Source organism: Mirounga leonina, unplaced genomic scaffold, assembly GCF_011800145.1.
Source record: "Mirounga leonina isolate KUSES-001 unplaced genomic scaffold, KU_Mleo_1.0 Mir_168, whole genome shotgun sequence".
Lineage (NCBI taxonomy): Eukaryota > Metazoa > Chordata > Mammalia > Carnivora > Phocidae > Mirounga > Mirounga leonina.
The window spans coordinates 46,311,739-46,324,789 of NW_023270426.1; positions in this window are offsets into that span (position 1 = coordinate 46,311,739).

Below are 13,051 nucleotides of genomic sequence, written 5' to 3' on the forward strand. Positions count from 1 at the left end.
GTGGCTGAGTCGGTTAAGCGTCAGATTTTTGTTTTCAGCTCAGGTCATGATCTCAGGGTTGTGAGATCGAGCCCTGTATTGGGCTCCACACAGGGCATGGAGCCTGCTTAGGATTCTCTCTCTCCCTCTCTCTCTGTCCTTCCCCCACCCGTCCCTCTCTCTCCCTCTCTAAAAAAAAAATAAACAAAAAAAAGAAAGAAAGAAAGCAGGGGTGAAGAAGCACCAGTTCTATGCGGAGTAGCATATTTTTGAAACTCATTTCCCCAGATTGTCGTCAAGAAAAGTCTGAATAAATTCTATGGACACATAGGGCATAATTTCTTTCATTATGTCCAAAGCAACTAACATCTATTTTGTTGCTTCAACATCCCCATAGAATAGACAAGCAGATAATAGCATTCCCATTGCACAGATACAGAAATTGTGATAGAGAAATTTAAGAGTCCAAGATCAGCAGCTAAATACTGACAGGGCCTGGGCTAGAATTCAGGTATGTTGACTCCCGGTCAAGGTCTTGGAATCGCTTGAGTAAAATATCAATTTCCTAATTGGAAAAGGATCTTTAGTCCCTAAAAATGACATGACTGGTCGTTTAGCCGAGTCTTGTGGAAATGACCTCCCACCTAGGGTAGGCCTTCAGCTTCCCTTCAAGAGGAGTGGACCGGTTGCCCCAGTCTGGGCCATACTGTTGTTTTGCAGGTCAGACCTGTGCTGCACCTTCAAGTGGCTTCAGATATTTCATACAATGTCACACAACTGTCATAGCCCCTGATGTTTCCGTCCAAATCCCTTCCAGGTCAGAACATGTGGACATCAGAAGCATATGGGATCGTGGGTCCTGCCTGCTTCTTTATTCTAAGACCCAGGTGCTGCCCACGGGCTCTCCAGTAAGTGTCAGAGTAAGCAGAAACATACCATATGGATTAGTCTTTCAAACTTTTCCGCCAGCATGACAGTCCACGTCCCTATCGATTATGCTTATCCAAGTCTCCCTGACCGTAGGCATGACAGCTTCCTGGCTTTGGGGAGGACGCTAGCCGTCTAGTGACATCATCCTCCCCCTGGTGAGCAGACACTACCCTCCCCTCGAGGAAGGACTGGCACAAATGACTTGAGGCTGTTATTGCAGGATCAATGACCTGAGCATAGGGGGTAAACTCCCCTAGAGAATTGGATTCAAGAGACTTGAGGCTTCCCAGGAATCTGAAAGAAGTGGCATTTAGGTTTTCATGGCCCACTAGAGCCAGTTAAAAGGTCAGAAATAAAAGGTTATTGCCCTGGGAGATTTTCCCGAGAGAAGGAGGGCAGCATGACTGCAGCCCCTGGGTCCTTCCAACTCAGGGGTCATAAAGGCACTTGCAGGTTGCTGACTCTGAAGAACATTAAAGTAGGGAAATGATGGGAAAATGGACTCTGCATTTTATTTGATTTTTACCGAAGTAAGTTAGTAGGTGATGCTCTGCTTCCAGAAGGAATATGCGAACTCTGGAATAGGTCGTGTTGGTGTGTCTTGGATTTTATATTCAAGTTCATATTCCTTTAATAATTTCCACATTGGGACTTCCTGAGATCCACAGAGTTCGGTTCCCGGCCTCCAAGTAAGGAAAGAATTGTATATCTGGCCGGTTCTCTATTATCGCCTAAAAATTACCCCTTGCCTTGCAACCAGAAAGCGGCACACATAAAATTCTGCTTAGCTTTGATCAAGACGACATGCCAGTCATCTGAAACTGCATTTGACGGTAGGGATGTACAAGAGGAAGTGAACTAGTAAACTGGGTCATGGAACTGGAGAAGAGGAAACAGAAGAAGTTCACTGATCAAAAAGCCATCACGGCAACTAAGATTAAACGTCTCCAGACATGACACTGGACACCCTTTGGGAAAGGTTAGCCTTGCGGAAAGCGCAGCTGTAAATTTCCTTAGCGTGTTTGAAACGTTCTCCAGCTCGGAATAATCAGGATCCTGTGAAAATGCCACTTTCCCTCAGAATCAACAGCAACCTGGAAAAGCCCCGGTCTCGCGGTTTATTACACTCAGCCAGAGCCATTACATGCAGCTTCGTACACTTCTTGGATTTTGACACCGGTTGGGCTTGTTTTTCTGGTTCCCTGGGGCAAAAAAAACCAAGCACTAGCCAACAGTTATTTCACCTTTCCGAATGCCCTTTCCTCTCCCAAACTTCTCCCACCAACACCATGCAATACCTGAGCTCATATTCAGAAAGAGAATACGAAAGGTGATCTGACCCAGCTCGGAGGACACTTCCCAGTCAGACAATGCGGTCATTGGTCACGGACAGCTGGCCACCAGTGACCGGACAGAGAGCAACAAACCCCCCTCGCACTGGTCTCTGAGCGATCACTCAGTGGGAATGACTTCAGGCTGAGTCAGGCTTGAATCAAGTGGCTTGTTAAGGTTTCTCGGTCTGCCATCGGTCTCCAACCTTAGAGTTCCCCTGTGCCTTTTGATGGTTTCTGATCCGTGCACGATGTCCACACGGAAGCTTTTCCCTTGGGTATGTTTAGCAGTGCCAAGGGGCAAAAAGTAAATCCATCGTTTGCATAGCACCATACCCTGTATAATAGTCATGTGGATGTCACTCCCATAGTAGCCCATGTAGGAAGCTTTAGGAGACACACCCAGCCGTTTGTGTGCTCACTGCATTCCCTTCTTCCCTCCAGGCATAAAAAGAGACGCGGTCTTTGCTCATCCAGCTCTGTGCATCTGTGATGTGGAATGAGAGAAATGCATAGAGAGCTGGAGAGAAGCAATGGATGAGCCAGGAAACCAAGGGAGAAGAAAAGGCCTGGCCCAGCTAGGTGGGCAAGAGTTGGTGCTTGCTGGTTGATTGGGGTTATTTTTCTGGTCAGGAGTTCAGAGGGAGAAGAGAGAGAGACGGTAAAGGAACTGCCTCTTTCTGCCAAGCACCCCAGAGTGGCTGAAATAAGAAAACAAGACTTTGAAGATAATCTGGCATACTTTAAGTGTGTTTTTTCTTCTGTCCTTTTGTAGTTTCTCCAGGCGTTAAGTTAAACATGAACTTGTTATTCATTTTATCTTTCTGTTAAGCAACTCTTTCTTTAAACCACCCCAAGAGTGAGCCACGTGGGGCCCCAGTTATAATCGAGTTATCCTGGGAACCAGGGGTGGCAAAACAAAGTTCAAATAGGATCCTGTGGTCATGGCCAATGAGAGGCCCGTTCAGTACAGGGACTCATTTTTGCCAGCATTGCCCATTCTTATCCACTGATAAGAGTAACACCTACATGACTGCTACCCCTTGATGTATTTGAAAGATAAAAGTGTACCATACTGACAGTAAGCATATCTTTACACTGATAAAAAGTGTTCAGTCAACTAGATGTCTGCCTTCGAGTAAACAGAAGATCTAGATGATTAACTGGAATTTTCTTCTCATCTGGATGTTTGCTGTGAGGGAGATGTGGCCATTGACATTTCGAGGGTCAAAAGCCCGGTAGGTCTGGTGCAAGGCATGCTGGTATCTCGGCAGAGAAATAAACTAAGAATAAAAAGACCAAGTAAGATAGATGACAGGGTGGGTCCCTTGGGGGAAAGGATGGCCCACAATTCCAAGTCATAGTGTTCAAGAAGCACAGTAAACTCAGACTCAGTGCTGTAGGTACAGTATTTGACATAGCAATTAGATCATTCTTTAACACCCTCACTCCCCTCAATGCCAAAAAGTTATTTTTAGTAGTAACCATGAAAGAGCAGATGGCAAAATAACAATGGCCAGAAAGGAAGCAAAGACAGTAAAAATGTTCTGTTATTGAACTACCTGTGTATAATTACGCCTCTAAAAATCATCATAATAAAATACATGAAAGCATATAAAAGGGGAAAATGAATGTATTAATACTTCCTAATTCACATTAGCACATTTGTTGGAAAAAGAGCTCATAAGCACACATGGGTCTATTACAGTCCATTACAGAAATGAATCTCACAGTTCACACTGCTTCACTGTTTAAAATTTTAAACACAAATAAAAGCTCCAAGTGATCTTGTTTCTTCATGTTTGCACTCCTGATGCCATCACTGTTTGTTTTGCAGCTACTGTTTAAATGTGCCAATATCTGGTATCACAGGGGCTGGCGACTTGAACTTGTGACCCAAGCCCAGCTCAAATGATTTTGAATTGCTATGAATTTAGGAAACAAACATCTGTTTCCACCTGTGTTGAGGTTCAACCGTATAGCTAGGAGTCCTCAGAATTAAGTCCCCTGTTTTCATGGGACGTGTATAAAAAGACAATAATATTAAAATGTGTATTACACAACTATAGTGTGTATTAAAGGACAGAAAACATATGCTCATTGGACACAAATTATTAAAAAATCGATTGTTTAGAACTTGGAAAACATACCACCTTATTTGTTGCACCCTTGCGGAATTGATCCCACTGCCCTGCCCTTAAAAGGCAACTGTGCAGACTCAGGCTGGCCTGATATTGTCTATTCTGACGTAAGAAGCGTAGGCACAGGAATCTCTAGGTAGTGTCGAGATGGGGGAAATGGAGTCTAACTCAAACACTGGACACACACAGTGGAAGTTGTGAAGTTACAGCTTATTAGGCATTCAAGACTGACTCCACTCCTTACCTGCTCATGGGAATGAGATGTTTAATTTTCTGCCACGTCTGGTCCAGCTGGCTCAGGCCCAAGTGGGTGGGGCAGGCCTCTGGGGAAAGTTCTCTGATCTGAAGTTGAGGGGGCTAATGCGGGCAGTGCCAGCTTGGAATGGTCCTCCAGGAAGTGTTATCAATATCAGATGAGGAGTGGAAGACTGTCAAATCTCCTGCAGTCAGGCAAGTACGTTCACATTATTATTTCCAAGTGTGGTTGTTTATAAAGTCAACGTTAATTTCGGGACGACCTCCTCTGTCTCTTTCGCTGAAGAATTGAAGAAATGAAAGGCACAAATAGAAAGACGGGATGGCACACCATTTCTTTGGCTGCCGTTCCTTGGATTTCTCCTGTGGCCACTTTCAAAGAACTTGACAGCTTTCCCAAGCTTTCTGTGACAGCCGGGCTTCAGGAATCACCCATGCAGCAGGTCCCTGAGCATACCCTGATCGGTAATCATCGTAACCACCATTTATTGGGCACTACATTCCAGGTACTGTATTAAGCTACATCTATAAAAGGAATAATGATTGGTCTTTTTGGTACAGATCTACAAAGAAAGAGTTCCCCATCACAAATAGGAACAAGCAGACAGAAAATAGCTCAAGGGAATTAGTCATCATCCCAGCTGATAGATATAATCATACCAAAGTATGTCAGAGTCAGGAAATACCGAAAGGTTAAGAAGATTACAAAGGGCAAAGATGACTATAATTACTTACGTTTAACTGAATAGTATAATTGAATCACATAATTCATTTCCATTATTTAAGTTCCTGGCTTAAGAGTGGGACGTTATTATGAATGGGGAACGACCTGTACTCCAGTCTTTGCTAGACAAAGATATACCGGGGAGCCGCGGGCTGGCATTCAGTGTGGCAAATAAGGCTCTCCCGCTCATCCACTGCCCCCCGAAAATTCTGTGACAAAAGAAGGCTCTCACACTGTAAACTACAATAGGACCAGCCTCGGACTCCTCTAGGGTGTAAAGAATTCTAGGAAGCAACTAGAAAAGCAACCATTTGTATGACAATGCACCTAATCAGGACTGTGTGTTAGGAAGAGCAGAACTGGAGTCTCCATTCACAGGTTTTTGGACTTCAGCAAGGTCTCTGCCTCTGTAGAATAGTGATGAGTCCTACTTAGCTCGCAGGTCACTTTCGAGGACTGCATGCGATGATGCGTGTGAATGCACTTGTGGTGGGTCATAGAGTCTACAAAAGGAAGAGATCATCAGCCATAAATGTATTTCACCTTCCATCCCAAGTGCATGCTAATAACCACAGTTTTTCTGAGCAATAAACAATATTAAATTCAAAATACACCTTAATATAACAATTCTTTCAGGCAATGCAATCTTCCTCATGGTTTGTTTGAAATTACCTTTTATGAGAAATGGTTTAGTCATTTTGCTGTCATACAATCTGCTTTTAATCCTGCTATGATATTCCGTGGGGCCAAACGCAGAAACTAGAACCTAGCCAAGCAACGGGAGGCTTCATCAGACTCTTGCATTGTTTCGGGCCCACGGAGATCTCTGTGAGAGCACCACAGATTTGGGGGAGTGGGAGTGAAGGAAAGCGAGGAAGAACGGGGGTGGGGGAGGGAGGAGTTGGTTTCCAGCTCTGTGGAAATACCCCCGCCAGGACAAAAAGTCTCAGAACCTTCCTCGGATTCCAGAAAAGCATCAATTCAGCGTCAGCCTGAGCCCATCACCAATTCAGTCCTCAGCTATACTGTTCTTTGACAAGAGTCCAGTTGGAAAGCCCCCACTTTGGGCCATAGGACTTGGTGCATTCTGCTGCAGCCCATGGCCTGGAGAGCATTATCAACATCAGAAGAGCATGCTTACTTAAGTTGTGGCAAGGCTGCCTTCGCCACAGAGTAGGCATTTGCTTAAGCCTCAAACCTCATTGGCTAGCTTAGTAGGCAATTTGCTTACCTTGTCAACCACTGGGGCTAGCTCCTTGTTTTGGTATCTGTGTGCCTTGGGGTTTTGTGCTCATTTGTTTGCGTTGCCGGAGCGGGAGTAGGGGGGTGGGGGGTGTAAGCATGGGTGTGTGTGTTTTGGGGGGGCTCTCGATAAATTAGTTCAAATAATGGTTCATTTCAAATAATCTATTTTTAGTATAAAATAACACTTCAGGGCCGCCTGGGTGGCTCAGTCGTTAAGCGTCCGTCTGCCTTCAGCTCAGGTCATGATCTCAGGGTCCTGGGATAGAGCCCCGCATCCGGCTCCCTGCTGCGCGGGAAGCCTGCCTCTCCCTCTCCCACTCCCCCTGCTTGTGTTCCCTCTCTCGCTGTCTCTCTCTGTCAGATAAATAAATAAAATCTTTTTTTAAAAAATAACACTTTCATTTAGAAGCAATAGGCCACTAGCTAAATCATATTTCCAGTTCTACCAAATTCTGCTTGTAAGACTTGACCACAGTCACATTTTCTGATCTCCATTTTGCCTTCATACCATAAACATCATCTCGCCTGGGAATATATATTATAGGACAAGGGGAAATAAGTCAGATCACTAGACATTAATTCTCTGTTGTTATTCACTCAACACGATGCGCCCAACACAGATGCCCTAGGATTTAAACGGAGGCATGCACATGTTGGGAAGGAGACCCTGGTTTCTCTTCAACCCCCTCACTTACTCAGCAGCGGGCAAAAGGCAGCCCACTCACCTAGCCGTGACAGAGCGAAAACCAAAGTTATCATCACAACCATCTTGAGAGTCCTAGTGGAAGGCTCAACGCTTTGAGGAGAAACACAGCATCAGTCAGGCAAGTGATTGCCTGTGTTTGAATCCTACTTTTGCTCCTTACTAGCTATTACCCTCAGGCAAGTTCTTAATCTCTCAGCACCTGTTTCTCCATCAGTAAATTGGGAACAATCATGGTATTTTTTTTTTTTATGTGGTTGTGAGGAGTCACTGATTTAATACTTGTAAAGCAACTCAAACAGTACCTGGAGCGTCTGGGTGGCTCAGCAGATAAGCGTCAGACTCTTGATTTCGGCTCAGGTCATGATCTCAGGATCATGAGATGGAACCCCACATTGGGCTGGGCATGGAGCCTGCTTAAGATTCTCTCTCCCCCTCTCCCTCTGCCCCTCCCTTTCCCCCCACCCCCCAGGCCCCCTGCCCAGCTCACACTCTTTCTCAAAAAAAAAAAAAAGGCAATTAAAACAGTACCTAAGTTAGGGGCACCTGGGTGGCTCAGATGGTTAAGCGTCTGCCTTCGGCTCAGGTCATGATCCCAGGGTCCTGGGATCGAGCCCCATATCGGGCTCCTGGCTCAGCAGGGAGTCTGCTTCTCCCTCTTCCTCTGCTTCTCCCACTGCTCATGCTCTCTCTATATATATATCTCTGTGTCTCAAATGAATAAATAAAAAAAAAAACAGTACCTAAGTTATAGTAAACGTTCAATAACCATTACTTAATCAAAAATATACAAAAAAAAAAAATCCCCCTCTTGTCTTTGGTTAAAAAGACACTAAAACTCAAAAAGGTAGTAGGAGAGAGAAATAAGATTTCTGAGCTCCTGGAAATATTCAACATGGTAGCCATGATCTTAAAACTCCGTGTAACAGAAGTAAACCCAGACAGAAATTAGCCTTGTTAAAACAGAGTTCTGAAAAGGAGATATCCAACCCTGCATTTGCCCACTCTGAATTCTGTTGTTGGCTTTCATCATCCTGTAGGATCTACCAAATCAGACACCCCAAGGTAATATTACCTAAGAGTTCTTTAACTCATGATTCTATGAGGACAGCAAAATATTTTGTTGGGAACAAAAGAACCCACTCTCTATGTACAGTTTGGGTATTAGAGATTTGTGTGTATTTAATATAAACATGAAGGGTATGCAAATGCTCAGTTTTAATATTTCAGGTTTCTCTTTAGTGCAAAACCAGTAGCGGACCTTTCCTAGTGTGAACCAAGGTGGTTTCCCTAGTGTGAACCAGTGTTAATCAGGACCTGGTCCCATGTGGAACCCCTTCTGTGTTTCCCAAGTTGAGTGACAATGCTGCCTGGCACACCCCATCTGCTTAGTGGCTCCATTTCCAACTACATGGAGTTCTGAGTTTCTGTTGCTTGTTAACCCCAGGATCTGGAAAATGTTAGAGGTCCTGCTCCCCGACTAAGCACTCTCTATCTGTCCTATTGTGTTATTTAGCAAAGGAAAGGGGTAGCAGTTCAACCCCTCTTGAGTAAGAAAGAATTTCTGGTTTAAGGTGGAAGCTAAGAGCAGATCTCTCATTGTGCAAAGATAGGCTGCCGTGGCCCCTAGAGCTCTGTTGAAGATCCTTCTGACCGCAGGATTGGGATGTTACAATTCTATTTTTCTGGACCTGATATTGTATGAGTTGCTTGCCTTTCAGGCAAAGTCTCTCCCAGGTTTTTCCTTTCCAGGCTTATGGCAAGGAGAAAAGCTTTCCTACATCTTTGTTCCAGATTCAGTGCTGGAACCAGACAGTGCCCAAATTCTCCAAAGAGCCTCTGTAAATCTCAGGGTTTCCAATTTGGAGGACCCTTGACCTTAAGTCAGTGTTCTTACCCTCAGATTTAGCTAGGATAGGGGTGGGAGGCAGGTAGATGAATTTGATTTAGAAGCGATATGTGCGTCAAGGGACACCTGGGTGGCTTAGTCGGTTAAGCGTCTGCCTTTGGCTCAGGTCATGATCCCAGGGCCGGGGGATGGAGCCCCATGTTGGGCTTGCCATTCAGTGGGGATCCTGCTTCTCCCTCTCTGTCTGCCCCTACCCCCTGCTCGTGCGCTCTCTCTCTGAAAGAAAGAAAATCTTTTTAAAGAAAAAGAAGCAATATGAGCATCAAGACCTCAACTCCGGGGGCGCCTGGGTGGCTCAGTCGTTAAGCGTCTGCCTTCGGCTCAGGTCATGACCCCAGGGTCCTGGGATCAAGCCCTGCATCAGGCTCTCTGCTCAGCAGGAAGCCTGCTTCTCCCTCCCTCACTCCCCCTGCTTGTGTTCCCTCTCTCGCTGTGTCTCTCTTTGTCAAATAAATAAATAAAATCTTAAAAAAAAAAAAAAGACCTCAACTCCGTGCTTGAACAAGTTTGTCACTGAAAAGATCTAAAGTAAAGACAATAAAATGGAGAAAAAAATAGTCTTTCCAACACATAGTAGAACAATTAGACATCCACATGCAAAAATATGAATCAGGTATAGACCTTACACCCTGCTCAAAAGTCATCTCAAAATGGACCATAGACATAGATGTAAAACACAAAACTATAAAACTCTCCTGGATATCATAGGAGAAAATCTAGACAACCTTGAGTTTGGTGATGACTTTTTAGATATGTCACCAAAAGCATTATCCATGAGAGAGCTACTAAGTTGAACTTCATTAAAATTAAAAACTTGTGCTCTGAGAAAGAAACTAGCAAGAGAATGAAAAGATAAGCCACAGACTGGGAGAAAATATTTCCAAAAGATATATCTGATAAAGGGGCACCTGGGTGGCTCAGTCAGTTAAGCGGCTGCCTTCAGCTCAGGTCGTGATCCCAGGGTCCTGGGATCGAGCCCCGCATCGGGCTCCCTGCTCAGCGGGAAGCCTGCTTCTCCCTCTCCCACTCCCCCTGCTTGTGTTCCCTCTCTCGCTGTCTCTCTCTCTCTCTGTGTCAATTAAATAAATAAATAAAATCTTTTAAAAAATAAATAAAATAAACAAAATCTTAAAAAAAAATTGGAAACAAGGGTGCCTGGGTGGCTCAGTTGGTTAAGTGACTGCCTTCGGCTCAGGTCATGATCCTGGAGTCCCGGGATCGAGTCCCACATCGGGCTCCTTGCTCAGCAGGGAGTCTGCTTCTCCCTCTGACCCTCCCCCCCTCTCATGCTCTCTCTATCTCATTCTCTCTCAAATGAATAAATTTAAAAAAAAAAATCTTTAAAAAAAAAAATTGGAAACAACTAAGACATCCTTCAGTGGGTGAATGGGTAAATAAATTATGGTATAAACAAACAATGGAATATTACTCAGTGCTAAAAAGAAATTAGCTCTCAAGCCACAAAAAGATATATAAAGGAAAGATATGTAAAGGAATATTAAATGCATATTACCAAGTGAAAGAAAACAATCTGAAAAGTCTGCATACTATATGATTCCAAGCATATGTCATTCTGGAAAAAGCAAAAAAAAAAAAATTGGCTATGGAGACAGTAAAAAGATCAATGGTTGCCAGGAATTAATGAAACGGTGGGGGTTGGGGTGATGAATAGGCAGAGCACAAAGGACTTTTAGGGCAGTGAAAATACTCTGTATGATACTATAATGGGGACACATATACATTTGTCCAAACCCATAGAATGTACAACTCTATGGATGAACCCTAATGTAAGCTATGAGCTTTGGGTGATAATGATGTGTCACTGTAGGTTCATCATCTGTAACAAATGTGCCACTCTGCTGGGGGATGTTGATATGGGAGAGGCCATGCCTGTGTGTGGGAGCAGGAGAATCTCCGTACCTTCCTCTTTTTTTTTTTTTTTTAAGATTTTTATTTATTTATTTGAGACAGAGAGAATGAGAGAGAGAGAGCACATGAGAGGGGGGAGGGTCAGAGGCAGAAGCAGGCTCCCTGCCCAGCAGGGAGCCCGATGCGGGACTCGATCCAGGGACTCCAGGATCATAACCTGAGCCGAAGGCAGTCGCTTAACCAACTGAGCCACCCAGGCACCCCTCCGTACCTTCCTCTTAATTTTGCTGTGAACCCAAAACTGCTCTAAAAAAAAAAAAAATTAAGTCTTTTTTTTTTTAATTCAAAATGTGACCTCCACTCTTGAGCTTGAGGCCCTAAGCCAAATGGCCTGCTCATCCCCACCCTCTCTTGTAAGATCTGTGCATGTTCCCCTACAAATCATCCCCCAAGAAAGCCTGTATAGCAGAAATGTGGATAAACTAGTGTTTCTTAGCATTTTGAAGAACATAATGCAAGGAACTCCTTCTCCAGGAAAATTGTACATCACCAATTTGCATGAAATTTTGGAAAGCTATGCTTCCATTACTCCTGTGGCCATCCTTGAACCCCAAAGGTCTGTAGGACCTGAACAAGAGCTGGGAAATCAGTGTTGGGGACATAAAGTATTTGCTACCCCGGGACAAATGGGAAGCTAGCCCCCACCAGTACTCCAAAGAAAGTCTGTCATCCTCTTTTGTACTTGGTTGATTATTCCCAGAACCCAGCCAAGAAAGACCTCTGCTCACAGTAGCAATGGATTTGGTGGCCCACAAGCTTTAGGAAAAGCAACACTGTGATCACCTAACTCTAGCACCAGTCACCTGTAAGAATCTTCTCAGGGACTTGTACTAAGGAGAGAGAGTCTTGAACATCCCCTGCTGGCCTAGCACAGAAGGCTTAAGGGACAGCCCTTGGAAACTTTCACTTTCACGCGATCAATCAAGTTCTTATGAAACACATACTCTGTCTCCAGCATGTGCTAGTTACTATGAGAAATGGGGCGTTTCCCCAAAATGTGTAAGGCACAGTCCCTAACCTCAAATACATTAAAATCTCCTTAGGGGCTACAAAACAAGTACAGGGCACCTGGGTGGCTCAGTTGGTTAAGCGACTGCCTTCGGCTCAGGTCATGATCCTGGAGTCCCGGGATCGAGTCCCGCATCGGGCTCCCTGCTCGGCAGGGAGTCTGCTTCTCCCTCTGACCCTCCCCCTTCTCATGTACTCTCTCTCTCTCAAATAAATAAAATCTTAAAAAAAAAAAAAAACAAGTACATATCATTTTCTGAGAGAGAGAGGGAGAATATAAAGGAGAGGGAGTGGGGTTGGGGCAGGGAGAGAGAGAAATCATGTGGTCGAAGGTTCGTCAGAGTCTAAGTGCAGAATATTTTATAAAGGCCAGTGTGCTACCTGAGCTAAAGGCTCATAGAGCATAAAAACTCTTCCAGGAAAAAATGGGGCTTAAACCAGATTTATTTTATGTGTCCCTGTAACTACTGTTCTCCTCAAAATAGAATTTGTCTACCCACCTCCACCTTAATCCACTAGAATCCACCTCTCAAATATTGTCTTAGCAACCCGCTTACTGATTAACACTAATAAGCCCAATAGGACAGCATGAATACGGACACTGAAACTCAGACCTCTGGCTCTGAGGTGTTTTTATACCATCACAGAATTCCAAGGAAAAAAAGGGACTGTAGAGGTCACCTAGTCCAAACTCTCTTCTGTTGCTTATGAAAGAAACATCTGGAGACATGTTCTCCAAACTTCTTAGGAGAGTAAACCTGGTAGCTGTGGAAGTCTGGCCAACAAAGTCAGCCTTGTGCCCATGAAGAAGCAGGAGATGTTAGGACACACAGCACACCTGAACAACCTCACCAGCGTGAGCAGAACACAAGCATCTCAAAGATTCAGGCCACCATA